Source organism: Hemitrygon akajei, chromosome 7, assembly GCF_048418815.1.
Source record: "Hemitrygon akajei chromosome 7, sHemAka1.3, whole genome shotgun sequence".
Taxonomy (NCBI): domain Eukaryota; kingdom Metazoa; phylum Chordata; class Chondrichthyes; order Myliobatiformes; family Dasyatidae; genus Hemitrygon; species Hemitrygon akajei.
In genome coordinates, this window is record NC_133130.1 from 42,137,305 (window position 1) to 42,152,239 (window position 14,935).

Sequence of the window (14,935 nt, forward strand, 5' to 3'; positions counted from 1 at the left end):
AGAAGTCTTTCTTAGTTCTTTGGAATCTTTGAACACATCCTGCATATTTTCAAGCACTTTTTCTATGGCTGGCTGGGAAGAGTTGGAGAAGAGTCTTTCCCCCACTCCATTATTATGTACAGTACATGATGTGCCAAGTTGTGACACACGTTCAAATGCCATTAAAGCAAGTTCACACATTCCCTTTGCTAAAAATGAGCTTTCAGGATCAGAAGGTCACACTTACACACCAAAGTAATCATACTAGTTTCCCAAAATTTGGGCTATTTATCTCATTAATATTGTGCATCTCCTGCAAGTTTATTTTTCGATTAAAAGACAACTTCAGTGATTCATCGTGATATTAACTTGTGCATCATCTCTTGTGATGGAACCACCATGCTAGTATAAGTAGGACAAACACAAAAGTCTAAAGCCTAGAAGTTCATCTGCACAACAGGCATTTTACTGACAAACACAGCAGTAATCATTTGTGAACTTGCTACTTGGATGATTACCTGTACTGATTAGTATAACAAAGCCTTTTTGCTGTGAGAATTTGATGTACCCTAGCATTGTCTCTCTTGTTTTCAGTTCATCTAAGTGATGTTAACTTTTCTGGGTGCACATGATTCATTTTTGCTCATTTTAATCCTCATTATTACTGAAAACCAGCTTATGTTAATACTGAAGTTTGAAACTGAGCATTACTTAAAGAGTAATGCACACATTGCAGGGAGTAGCAGGTGTGAGCCAAATAAGGGCCCTTTATGAATTTGGAAACCCTGCACTGCAAACAAACGACACCATTCCAGGTGTGGAAGTAGAAATACAGTACCACTAAACCGAACTGCAGGGTCATCCTTTTTGTTATTGACCTATAATAAGCAGCAATGTGTCACAGGAGATATTTCGGCCCAGCGAGCCTGCTAAGAAACTGAGGCGAGTTTTCAGACAGCGACGGTGACCAGGGAAGAGTAGTATGGCCACTTGCATTGGTTTGCTACATGAGGCTTTGTCAAGTGAGCAACCACAAGGTCTACTCAGTTTACAAAGTTGAAGTCATGAATGGCCAACTCCGAAAAAAATAGCCTCAGGATCCTTGTAAGCTGTCTGTCTTGAACTACGTCACATGAAACACTTTACTCTTTGCTGCTGGATTTCAGAAAACAGGAATAGCTCCAGCTGAAAGAACCAGTAGCCTCCATTTTTGGTGAGTTCAAGTTCATTGTTATTCAACTATACATGGATGCACATGAATTCAGCCAAACAAAACAGCATTACTCTGGGGTCAAGGTGCAAAACATAGCACGAACAGTCATGCATAGCACAAGGCACAAATAAGATTGCAAGGACATATAAGACATCAGTAAAATGCAGTCACACAAAAAGCATATAGTCCAAGGCCCTGAGTCCATGAATGCTGCTGCAGTCAAACACGATACAGTGTGCCTTCTGCCGAGCGAACATTCAGCTGGCAGTACTAACTCCAGCTTAGGCATCACGCTATGCCACCTCTGATGGAGTCCACAACTCTGATGCTTTTCTCCTGGGTGGCTGTAAGCAGAAGACACCACAGCATGAGGCCCAGTCCACACAGTGACTGAGGCCATGCAGCTCCCCGCTGTCTGCCCTTGGCATCCCCCAATCGATGGGATAGCGTACACCCCAGAGCGCTGAAAGAGGTGGCTGAAGAGATTATGGAGGCTTTAGTAATGATTTTTCAAGAATATCTCGGTTTTGGAATGGTTGCAGAAGACTGAAAAATTGCAAATGTCATTACCCTCTTCAAGAAGGAAGAGTGGCAGAAGAAAGGAAACTATTGGCCAGTTAGCCTGATCTCAGTGGTTGGAAAGACGTTGGAGATGATTATTAAGGATGAAGTCTCAGGGTACTTAGAGGCACTTGATAAAATAGGCCACAGTCAGCATGGTTTCCTCAAGGGAAAATCTTGCCTGACAAATCTGTTGGGATTCTTTGAAGAAATAACAAGCAGTACAGAAAAGGAGAACCAGTTTTTGTTGTGTACTTGGATTTTCAGAAGGCCTTTGACAAGCTGCACACCTGAGGCTGATTTTTCAAGCTACAAACCCATGCTATTACAAGAAAGATTCTAGCAGAGATAAAACAGTGGCTGATTGGCAGGAGGCAAAGAGTGGGAATAAAGGGAACTTTTTGTGGTTGGCTGCCGGTGACTAGTGGTGTTCTACAGGGGTCTGTGTTGGCACTGATTCTTTTTATGCTATTTGTCAGTGATTTGAATGATGGAATTGATGGCTTTGTTCCAAAATTTGCGGACAATATGAAGACGGGTGGAGGGGCAATTAATTTTGCGGAAGTAGAGAGGCTACAGAAGGGCTTGGACAGATTCGGAGAATGGGCAAAGAAATGGCAGATGGAATACAGTGTCAGGAAGTATAAGGTCATGCACTTCGTTAGATGAATTGAAAGTGTTGACTATTAAGTAGAGAGAAGATATTTAAAAACTGAGACCAAAAGGGATTTGGAAATCCTTGTGCAGGATTCCCTAAAGGTTAATCACTGGTTGAGTCTGTGTTGAGGTAGGAAACTGTGATGTTCCTATTCATTTCAAGAGGGCTAGAATATAAAAGCAAGGATATAATGTTGAGACTTTATAAAGCATTGGTGAGGCTTCACTTGGAGTATTGAGAGGAGTTTTGGGCCCCTTATCTTTGAAAAAATGTGATGAAACTGGAGGGGTTCAAAGGAGGTTTACGAAAATGATGAAGGGTCTTGGCCCAAAGCATTGACTATACTCTTTTCCAGAGATGCTGCCTGGCCTGCTGAGTTCCTCCACCATTTTGTGTGTGTTTCTTTGATTTCCAGAATCTGTAGGTTTTCTCTTGTTTATGAAAATGTTTCCAGGATTGAATGACTTATCATATGTAAAGCTTTTGAAGACTGAGGGGTGACCTTGTTGAAACTTATCAAATGGTGAAAGGCCTTGATAGAGTGGATGTGGAGAGAATGGTTACTATGGTAGAGAGCCTAAGATCAGAGGACACAGCGTCAGAATAGAGGGGCATTCTTTTAGAGCAGAAGTGATGAGGAATTTATTTAGCTAGTGCTGAATCTATGGAATTCTTAGCCATAGGCAGTCCTGGAGGCTGGGTCTTTATGCATGTTTAAGGTAGAAGTTGATAGATTTTTCATTGGTCAGGGCATGAAGGATTTGGGAAGAAAGCAAGAAATTGGGCTGAGAGGAAAATTGGATCAGCCATGATGAAATGGCGGAGCAGACTTGGTGGGCCAAATGGCTTAATTATACTCTTATGGTTTTTTTGGTCTACATCAGTGAATTGTACTTCTATTTAAAAACATCCAACATGGTCTATTGGTGCATCTTTGACATTCATGCCTGGTAAAAAAGTTCAAAGTTCAAAAGTTCTAAGTAAATTTATTATCAAAGTACATGTATTTCACCATATAAAACTCAGAGATCTGTTTCTTGCTGGTATACTCAGTAAATTCAATAACCATAATAGAATCAATGAAAGACAATGCCCAACACTGGGGACAACCAATGTGCAAAAGACAGCAAACTATGCCAATAGAGAAGAAAAGGAAGCAATAAGATTTTCCTGAGAACATAAGATGAAGAGTCCTTGAAAATCAATCCATAGTTTTGGGAAAGGTTCAGTGAAGGGCAAGTAAAATTGAATGAAGTTATCTGCTCTAGTTCAAGAGCTTGATGGTTGAGGTGTAATAACTGTTCCTGAACCTAGTGGTGTGAGTCCTGAGGCTTCTGTACCTTCTTCCTGATAGCATAATTGAGAAGAGTGCAAGACGTGGGTGGTCAGGGGTCTCTGATGATGGATGCTAATTTCCTGTGACAATGCTCCGTTTAGGCATGCTCAGTGGTGGAGAAGGCTTTACCTAGGGTGGACTGGGCCATTTCCATTCCTTTTTGTAGGATTTTCCATTTAAGGGCATTGGTGTTTCCATATCAGGCTGTTACATAGTTAGTCAAAAGACTCTCCAGCACACATCTATAGAAGTTTGTCAGCTTTAGATATCATACTGAATCTTCGCAAACCTCTAAGGAAGTAGAGGTGCTGCCATGTTTTCTCAATAAATGCATGCTGGGCCAAGTTCAGGTCCTCTAAAATGGTAACACTGAGGAAGGTAAAGTTGCAGACCCTCTCCACCTCTGATCTCCCAATGAGGAATGGCTTATGAGACTCCGGTTTCTTCCTCCTGAAGTCAAGAATCAGCTCCTTGGTTTTGCTGACACTGAGTAAAAGGTTGTTGTTGTGGCACCATTCAGCCAGATTTTCAATCTCTCTCCTATATGGTGATCGATCACCACCTTTGATTGAGCAAACTTAAATTTGGCAATGGAGCTATGCTTTGCTGCACAGTCATAAGTGTGAAGTGAGTAGAGCAGAGGGCTAAGCACACAGCCTTGTGGGGCATCTGTGCTGATGGAGATTGTGGAGGAGATGTTGCCAATCCGAATTGACTGGGGTCTGCAGTGAGGAAATTAAGGATCCAATGACACAAGCAGGTATTGAGGCCAAGTTCTCAAGAGGACTTAGCGGCAATACTGGGCTCAAGGAGATTGAGTCCAGTGGCACTGTGAAACTGGCAACTTCCTGCAATAGGTACTCCTTGGACAAAGATTGTTTGTGCATTTTCCCTGCTCCCCCTGAGAAGGTCTCTGCCACCACTCCTATCAGAATCAGAATCAGAATCAGGTTTATTATCACCGGCATGTGACGTGAAATTTGTTAACTTAGCAGCAGCAGTTCAATGCAATACATAAACTAACACAGAGGAAAAAAATAAAGAAGTAAATCAATTACGTATATTGAATAGATTTTTTTTAAATGTGCAAAAACAGGAAAATTGTATATTTTTAAAAAAGGTGAGGTAGTGTCCAAAAATTCAATGTCCATTTAGGAATCGGATGGCAGAGGGGAAGAAGCTGTTCCTGAATCGCTGAGAGTGTGCCTTCAGGCTTCTGTACCTCCTACCTGATGGTAACAGTGAGAAAAGGGCATGCCCTGAGTGCTGGAGGTCCTTAATAATGGACACTGCCTTTTTGAGACACCACTCCCTGAAGATGTCCTGGGTACTTTGTAGTCTAGTACACATGATGGAGCTGACTAGATTTACAACCTTCCGCAGCTTCTTTTGGTCCTGTGCAGTAGCCTCTCCATACCAGACAGTGATGCAGCCCGTCAGAATGCTCTCCACGGTACAACTATAGATGTTTTTGAGTGTATTTGTTGACATCCCAAATCGCTTCAAACTCCAAATGAAGTAACATGCATTCATTCCAACCTACAGGTCTAAGCAGGAGCACAGTTTTGAATTTCTGAGGTCAACACAGTGTGCTGAAATTGGACGGCAGAGGGGAATAAGCTGTTCTTGGATTGTTGATTGTGTGCCTTCAGGCAACTATTTGTGTATTTTTAAAGTTTTGTAACTCATAAACATCTGCCACATCTGTAAGATATGGGAAAATAGGATTAGAGCTAATAGATAAAATCATCTGGGACAGTGGGAAAGTAACACCCTCTCTGATGGTGTTTATTCAAATCTACAAGAATTTCTAAGGGCTGCTTTCTGAGGTCAACACAGTGTACTGTCAGTGTAGGAAATTTGCCTCTTAAAGTGCAGCATTATACAAGGGAGACCTGTGGCAATATTTAAGATCTGATGTTACAACACCTCTAGAACATTTTTGTAAATAAGCAGGTTGACTACAAATGTCTTAACACAAGGAAAATGCCATAGTTGCACTTCTAGGGCTAAGATGGCAAAGGATTCAACAACAAAGAGGGAAGGGTTACTTGCTGAGACTTTCTTGGGTGTTCAGAGCTTTGTTATCTGTGAGTGCAGTTTGGGAACTCATAAATAGTAATTGGTAATTGGATTATTACAAAAATTCATAGAGTTAGAAGGGAGTATTGAATGTTTTATTGAAGCACACATTATGAATAAAGTACGCACATATTCTGCAATGGATAAGTAGGTTCTCTCCTGCATTTGTTCAGATTATACATTAACATTCCCTTTCATAGCTTCTCTGAAGTTGGCTGAAGACTGCTGAGTTTTCTGTGATACTGAATTACCGAGCTATTTAATTAGGTTCTCTTTATCAGGCGGACAAAGATGCTTCGAACTCAACGACTGTGAAGGTAGATGAAGGCTGCAACAAATCCATCAGCTCCAATCGTTGTGCTTTCCATGCCATTGGAATCAGTTGGTTGATTTGTGAAGTATCATGTGCTTCTTGGAGTGCAACTTCAAGTACCCGTTAAACAAATACACACACAGGCGTCTTTGCTCTGTGAACCAGCCCATAAATAGACCAATGGAATGAAGACCATCATCCTTGACCTCGAGGGATAGCCATGATCTAGTTTTAGGACTACGTGAACATCTGATCACATTTTAGGTCATATTTATGCAGGAATAGAGAAAATTCTACAGGGTTCACAAACTTTCTACCACCACAATAAACAAAGGGAATTCCAGATATTTTCTTGATTAGTTTTTATTCTTCAAGAGTTATCCCTAAAAAGCAGCTATCCTGTTTAACTGCTGGCCCAATTAATCGGAATCCACAGTATTTAAAACCTCCTAGTAAACACAAAGTACACTGCAGGTGCTGTGGTCAAATCAACATGTACAAACAAGCTGGATAAACTTAGCAGGTCGGGCAGCATCCGTTGAAACGAGCAGTCAACGTTTCGAGCCGAGACCTTTCATCAGGACTGAGTCCTGACAAAGGGGCTTGGCCTGAAACGTTGACTGCTCGTTTCAACAGATGCTGCCTGACCTACTAAGTTCATCCTGCTTATTTAACATCACCTTCTGCTTCAGCATTGAAATAACTTACTCAGATCTTCATATGATTAAATATATAATACTAAAAAAGAGGAAGCATTATCTTTGTAGATTGAGGGTCTGCTGGAGAGGATTTGCAACCGATGCTTGAGGATAACATTGCCAAAGGCTAAGTTTTGACTCTGCAGAAGGGAAAGCAGAGCCTCAGAAAGACTAGGAGAAGGTCAGACCTGCTGCAGATCTTTTGCCTGAGATGTTCAAGGGGGCATCTTCTGTATTCTTATAGACAGGATTTATTGTCATTATTTTGAGGAAGATCAGTGGAGTTAACTATAACGTGGCCAATGCTTATCAATTAATTACATCAGATTATTTTACCGTTATTGTATTGCTGTGTACAATTATCTACATCACACAATAGTGAGATGTCTTGGAAGAAATATGAAATGTGATACTGGACTATTCAGATCAGGAAGGAAAAGGGAAAATCTGTTGGGCTCTCTCAGCAGATGTGTCCTAAATTCAGCCAAAATTGTCCTTGGTATAAAAAAGATGGTTGATGGGATGGGGAGATGGTCACCAGTTATGAAAGACTGCATGTTTTCTTCATCCTTCACAACTTGCAAAGGGAATCTCACTTCAAGAAATTGTGCACATCCACATCGAGCTGAAGCCTGGACCAAGTTCAGCTGCAATGCAGTGCAGTGTTGACTGGGCTCACATGTGAAAATCAGCATCCTAGTTGGACACTGGCTGGTGCCAAGCAGGTCTAGGACTGTAGCTCAGAAACAGTGAGCTCCTTCAAAATAGCAATGAAAGCTCCTCAAAGTGCTGGAGGCTACATTAATTATGAGGAATTCTAGTTCAGCAGGAGAACTACTTAAATGAATGGAAAGGAACAAACCAAATTGGATGGAATAGTAGGAACCGGATAAAAAGATGAAATTCCTATGTTCATGAATAATGAGAAATTGCATGTTTTCTTCATAATTAACAACTTACCAACAGAATCTCATTTGAATAAATTGCATGCAAAAGTCACTTGTTCCTGCAACTTTTGAATCACGCTTTATTGAGTCATTAATTATGAATAAAAACAGACATTCTTCTGTTAAAAGTAGAATTAAGCCGTATTCAGAACTACGACTGGTCTTCGTAATTGATGACTGAAATCATTAAGAAAGTGGGGAGAAAAGCTCAGCACAGAGTAACAATACTTTCTGAGTTCATGGCAAATATATTGCTGAAGATAATAAAAGCTACCATTGTGTGGGTGTGAGACATTGTATTGCAGTTCATATTGGAATGAAGCCTGAACTACTGCCTGAATACAATGCTGATTCATGATGTGATTAAAATATTATTTTATTTCATCTCTTATCATAACATTAAATAGGTTTCTCTTTCACTTTACTTGCTGTAACTTTTGAATGACCTTTTTGTTTCCTTTTCTTGAGTCAGTCTGGCATTCCTTGAAGGTAGCAGGAACCATAAGAAGCATTCCTGTGACGTGGATTTTTTATGGCAAACTGCGATGTCATATCTGGAGTGGAAATAACTCTTCGTCTGCTAGATTGCAGTCTAGCATCATGGTAGTCATAATGTATAAACTGAACGAGGACAGGAAATTTCATCTTTATGTTAATTTGATGCTAACAGTTGCAGCAGTCACAGATACAGTGGAGAAAAAGCCTTTTCTTTCAAGTTTAGCATGTTATAGTACCACAAAGTACAGCAACGCTAAAGAGGGCACATAGCCTTAACTGATTGCTGTGTTACCAGGAAAATGCTATGCAAAAAGAAAATACTTACCAGTATATTGTCAAAAAAAAAGGATGGGTGGTTTTCATTTTTCACAGGTGGTTAGTACCTGTGTCAATTGGTTGAGGTCATCTCAAAGATCGAATAGTAGGCTTATTGCTGAGTTCTGCAAGTTGCTTGTATTCAAGAAGTACTGTATCACGATAAGTACAAAGGGATAGCTCCACAATAACTATCCAGTTGATAATCCAGAGCTGAATGGAGCCATTTGGACAATGAAAGTGCATAGTACTTGCAATAACTGCATGAGTCTCAACATCTCAAGATAATGAAATAATTGTAACTTGTGCTTTAAATGTGCATGTGTGGTTGTCAGGTAGTGACTAGATGAATTAATTACATAGTACTGTTCATGACAAATAGTAACTTTAAAAAAAGCTCTTCATCAATCACTCTTCCAGTGAGACCAGTGTCTTCTCACGAGATGGTTTAGACGGATACTTCATCCATCATTTTCAGAATATAAAGGCCAACAGTGGTCAAGGTGTGACAAGTTCACAGTGTCTATCCTTTTACCAACGGGGAATCTGGTTTCCAAATGGAACCAGTCATTAAGATCAGTTACAGAGGGTAAAGAAATGACACAAACATGCCTTCATTGACCTTTCTACAGGACGTCCTTCCCTTATTGTGTATAACACTTCTTATGTTGATTCCTAAGGAAGACACTGAGTTTAAATGTATTTGAGCACTGCACACTTCACACTTCACTTGCAGCAGGATCTGATCCATCTGGTATGTGTTTCTCAATATACATTTTGATTTTCCAAAAAACAATATATAAAGCTAACATGTATCCATAAAGATTTGGAGGATCAGTCAACAGATGACAACAAATGAATGTAAACCTTTAGGGATTATTTAGGTTGTTGGTGTTCAGATCTTCAAAGTAAAACCAATTTTCCCTCAGTTGGTAACCATAGAAACAGATGAAATTTTGGGTTTCTAGATGCATTTTAATGTTTGCCTTATTTTTGGCAGATAGTTACAATGTGCTTCATGCAAAAAAGATAGAAAAAAATTAAAATATAAAGAAAAAAAAACAAAATACCCCCCTACTAATGTTGTGGAAAAAAACCACAACATTACCCCCCTCTGCTGTACGGGTCATGGCAACCGCCATGATTACACATGTGAATCCCGCAGTAACCGATCCACAGCCTCCCAGCCCCCCCGCAACATAAAAAAGTATATGTATAAGAAGAGAAAAAAAATACTATTCTCATTTAGTATTTCTAAAATTTTGCTTTTCTCTTCTATAATATCCATAAATGTCCATCACTTCTGTTCCTTGGGTCTATCTTCATCTTTAATCCATTACGTTTGGAAGCCTCTATGTGTAATTAGCGAATAGATGGAAGTTCTTGTACAAACTCCTCTGCTTTTCGATAATCGGAAAAAAAAATTTTTCCCTCCTCCAAAAAAATTATCAGTGTTGCTGGGTGACGCATTGTAAATTTATAACCCTTTTCCCATAAGGCTTTTTTCGCTGTGTTAAATTCCTTCTTTCTCTTCAACAGGTTGTAACTTATATCAGGATAAAAAAGAACTGGTTTCCCTGCTATCATCAGTGGCCCGTTTCTATTTTTGGCACTTTGGGCAGCGGCCTTCAGGATCTTTTCTTTGTCTTGGTATCGTAAGCATTTTATCAAAATTGATCGTGGGTTTTGATCAGCTCGAGGTCTTGACCTTAAAGATCTATGAGCCTTTTCGATCTCAATTGGAGTTTCTCTTTCCATTTCCAATTTTTCAGGGATCCATTTTTGAAAAAAATTTATTGGATCTTCTCCTTCTATATCTTCTTTAAGTCCAACAATTTTAATATTATTTCGTCTACTGAGATTTTCAAGCTTATCAATTTTTTCCATAAATTGTTTTCTTTCTGATGTCCAAGCAGTATTTTCCTTTTCCATTTTGTCCATTCTTTCAACCATGTCTTCCGTTGTAGTTTCCAAGTCCGTAATTCTTTTTTCCATTTTTTCCTGTCTCTTTGTCATTTTATCAAGCATAATCTCCATATTGGTCATTTTTTTTTCGAGTATTTTTTGATTATTTTTAATTACTTTTAATGTGTCTAATTTACGCATTATTTGCCTCAAAGTCTTTTCTATATTTCTAGAAGGACTTTTAACTCCTTCTTCATCTGATCCTTCCGAGAGATTTGACTCTCCCTCTGATTCGCTATCACTTTCAGTTGCAGTGGTAGCTGGGCTTTGTAGTTCTTGTTGCTCCCGTTTGCGCATGCTCCATCCTTCGCGTTTGCACAGTTCACGATGGTCTTTTCCTTTGGAAGTGGCCAATGTTGCCACAGTCTCCTGTTCCGTATCGCCGGTGATATAATGTACCTGAGACCGCAGTTCCTCGGTAGACGTGGGCCTTGTTCTTGTTCCAACTTGCGTAGTCTTCCCGGTATTAGTTTTCTTCATCTTCCTTCCTTGAGGCATAGCTTGACACAGTCCGGAGTCGTTTATAAGTAACTTTTAGAAAGTATTGACTAACTTTTCTTCATTTAAACATTAATTTATTAACTTTTTACGTGAGAGCTGGGTCCCTGCGTCCCGATCCTACGTCATCACGTGATGTCCCCCTACAATGTGCTTCATATAAAATATTAATATCCTCCATGTTTTAATAGGCCTTCACTCTGATAACATCATCCACCTTTTGTTGACTTAGCTCTAAGAATAATCCTGTAATTGCTGGAAGTCAGTTCAACTTCGGATTGCCTTTGCTTTCCTCATGGTCCTTGCCGGGTCCTAGCCCTGCTGTGTCCCAACAACTTATACTTACAAAAACACTCGCTCATGAAGCACCTGTGTTTTATTCATACTCATGCTTAAATATTTAAATACACATAGACACTCGCAATCAAGTGCACACACAAAACATATTTGCAAGCGCAAACGTACAGTAATTGGCACTCAAAATGCAGGGTGGTGCATGTGAATCTCACAGCTCCAGTTTTGCTCATCACACCTGGATGATTGAAGGTTGTGGATTTAAGGTTTGCATCACACACCTCTCTAGTGCAGTTTCCAAGGGAGTTGGGGGAAGAGGACTAGGAGCAGGAATGTCAACTGCCGCTGATGACTCGGTAAGATCAAAGATGGATGATTCACCACTATCAGAATCTTCTTCTTCTTTAATCCTTTTCGCTCCTTATGGAGCATAGGGCCTCAACAAAAGTCCTCCACTTCCTGCGATCTCTAGCAGATGTTTTTGCAGTCTCCCAAGTTTGGCCGGCGGCTTTCAGTTCATCCAAAAGCCTACGCCTCCAGGTTTGCTTTGGGCGACCTCTTCTTCTCTTCCCTTGTGGATTCCATTCGAGTGATTGTCGAGTGACATTCGACTGGCTCTTCCTCAAGGTGTGGCCGACCCATCTCCACTTCCTCCTCCTTATCTGGAATACAATGGGCTCTTGGTTTGCTCTCTTCCATAGGTCTAGGTTTGACACTCTGTAGTACCACTTGAGGCGGAGGATCTGCCGGAGGCATTTGTTGAGAAAGGTCTGGATCTTGTTGCAGCTGGTGTTAGTGATTCTCCATGTTTCGGATCCATATAGCAGGATGGCTTTCACATTTGAACTGAATATACAGAGCTTAGTTTTGACAGAGATGGCCGTAGATCTCCAACAGGTCACAGGGTTGTGAAGGCATGTTGGGCTTTTCCGATCCTTGCTCTGATGTCCTCATCTGTACCTCCTGATTTACTGATTTTGCTTCCAAAGTAGGTGAATTTGTCTACATCTTCAACTATTTGTCCTTCAATCTGTAATGGCTCCTCTTGTTTGTTATTAATGTGTAGAACTTTGGTATTCTCCTGACTAATCTTAAGGCCTACTCGCTGTGAGGTCTCTCCCAAGGAATCAACTTTCTTCTGTATATCTTGAAGCCAGTGTGAGAGAAGAGCGAGATCATCTGTAAATGCCAGGTCTTCCAATTTCCCTGTTAACATCCACTGGATGCCTCTCTCTGAGCCAGCATAGGCTGTTCTTGTAGCCCAGTCGAGTACCACAAGAAAAAGTAGAGGTGACAGCAGGCATCCCTGTCTGACTCCAGTAGTGACCAGGAACTCTTCGGACAGTCTCCCATCGTGGATGACCCTGCATGAGAAGCCATCATAAAGCTGCTTGATGATATTCACCATCTCTTCCGGTACACCATAGTGTCGTAAGATGCTCCACATTGACTTTCTGTCCAAGCTGTCAAATACCTTCTCAAAATCAATAAAACATACATGTAGTGGAGTTTGCCATTCTATTGTCTGCTCCACAATGACTCTAAGTGTAGCTATCTGGTCAATGCATGATCTCTCTTTCTTGAACCCTGCCTGCTCATCTCTAAGTCTCTGGTCAATGCCGTCTTTCATCCGCTCCAAGATGACCGTGGTGAGAACTTTGCTAGGAATGGACAACAAGGTGATCCCCCTCCACTTGCCACACAGTGAAAGATCTCCAGATTTTGGCAGCTTCACAAGGAGGCCCTTCTTCCAATCTGATGGGATCTCTCCTGTTCTCCATATCAAATTCAGCAGTATATGCAAATTGCCCACCATAACCTCTCCACCCTCTTTCAATGCTTCTGCAGGAATGTTGTCTTCTCCAGCAGCCTTGCCGACTATCAGAATGGCAAACAATATTATTCCTTGAATTCAAGAGCCATTTGGAATTGATCAGTTGGCTTACTATTTATTTCCCACCAGTGATTTCTCTTGCAACTTTACATACTTCTTAGTTGGTGTTCAGGAATAATGGACTCTTGGCCTGCTTCACAACTGCTGCTTCCTAAGATCACTCCTTTCAGGAAGAGTAGATAGAATTTGAGTAGACATAATGATAAGGCTTCCATTTTCTTTGTGATTATTTTATCAGTAAGAAATCCTGACTAGTTTCTTGACAAAGAGTCATATGTGAAACTTGAAACCTCTAAATGACCTTAATTCTTAAAATTGTATGCATCTTTTGCTGACATTAAAGACTTGGTGACGGAATTGATTAAGAACACATTTATACTTGAAAGCAGCACGAGAAGTTAATGACTCCGAGGCAATTATTTCACCCTTGCCTTATGATTTTCCATTCTAAGGCCCTCCTACATTTTCCATTGCTTTTATATTAAACAGGCTGTATTGTAATTCTATCTCTGCAGTTTTGCAACCAGGCATAAGTTTAAAAAAATGTCAAGCGCTCGCTGAACAGAATGAAAGGGACAAGAAGCAAGGAGACTAAGGCAAGAAAGGAGAATGTGTAGGTTAGGAGAACCAAGAAAAACAAGTGTTCGACCATAGTGATTATTGGCTGAGTAATACCCCTTCTGGTTTACATTAGTAATCAAACATTTGATTTATATTGCCTATGCCCACATATGAATTACTCAGATCTAAAGATAAAAATATTCAGGAAATGTGAAAAAAGGGAACAAAAGTTCTGAAAATGTAATTCAACAGTTTCCCTTAATTTATTTTTAAATATTTTTAACAACTTTCCCCTTACTTATCTTAGACTATCAGACCAGAAGACATAGGAGCAGAATTAGGCCATTTGGCCCATTGAATCTGCTTTGCAATTCTATTATCCCTAATTTATTATTCTTCTCAACCCCAGATCCTGCTTTCTCCCCATACCCTTTGATGCCCTGACTAACGAAGAACTTATCCTACTACGTTTTAAATATACTCAGTGACTTGTTCTCAGAGTTGTCTGTGGCAATGAATTACACAGATTCACCACACAGTGGCTAAAGAAATCACTCCTCACTTCTGTTCTATATGGGCATCGCTCTATTCTGATGCTGTACCCTCAGGTCCTTGACTCACCCACTATGGGAAACATCCTCTCCACATCCACTCTGTCTTGGCCTTCCAATATTTTATAGGTTTCAATGAGACATCCTCTCATTCTTCTAAACTCCAGCGAGTTCAGAGCCATGAAACGTACCTCACAGTTAAACCCTTCTTTCCCGGCATCATTTTTGTAATCCTCCTCTGGATCCTCTCCAATGCCAACACATCTTTTTCTCTTCCCTTTGAATACTTCTTCATCTTGGGCATCTATCCTGTGTCTTTCAAAGTGTCCCTGTAAACTCCAGCCATCACTTTTCTGCCATCATCCCTGATAGTGAACCCTTCCAATTAACTTTGGCCAGGTCCTCTCCCATGCCTCTGTAATTCCCTTTAATCAACTGTAATACTGATACATCTGACTTTTTCTTCTCCTTCTAAAACTGCCTGGTGAATCTTATCGCATTATGACCACTGACTTCTAAAGGATCCTTTACTTTAAGCTCCCCAATCAAACTGGCTCATGACGTAACACCCA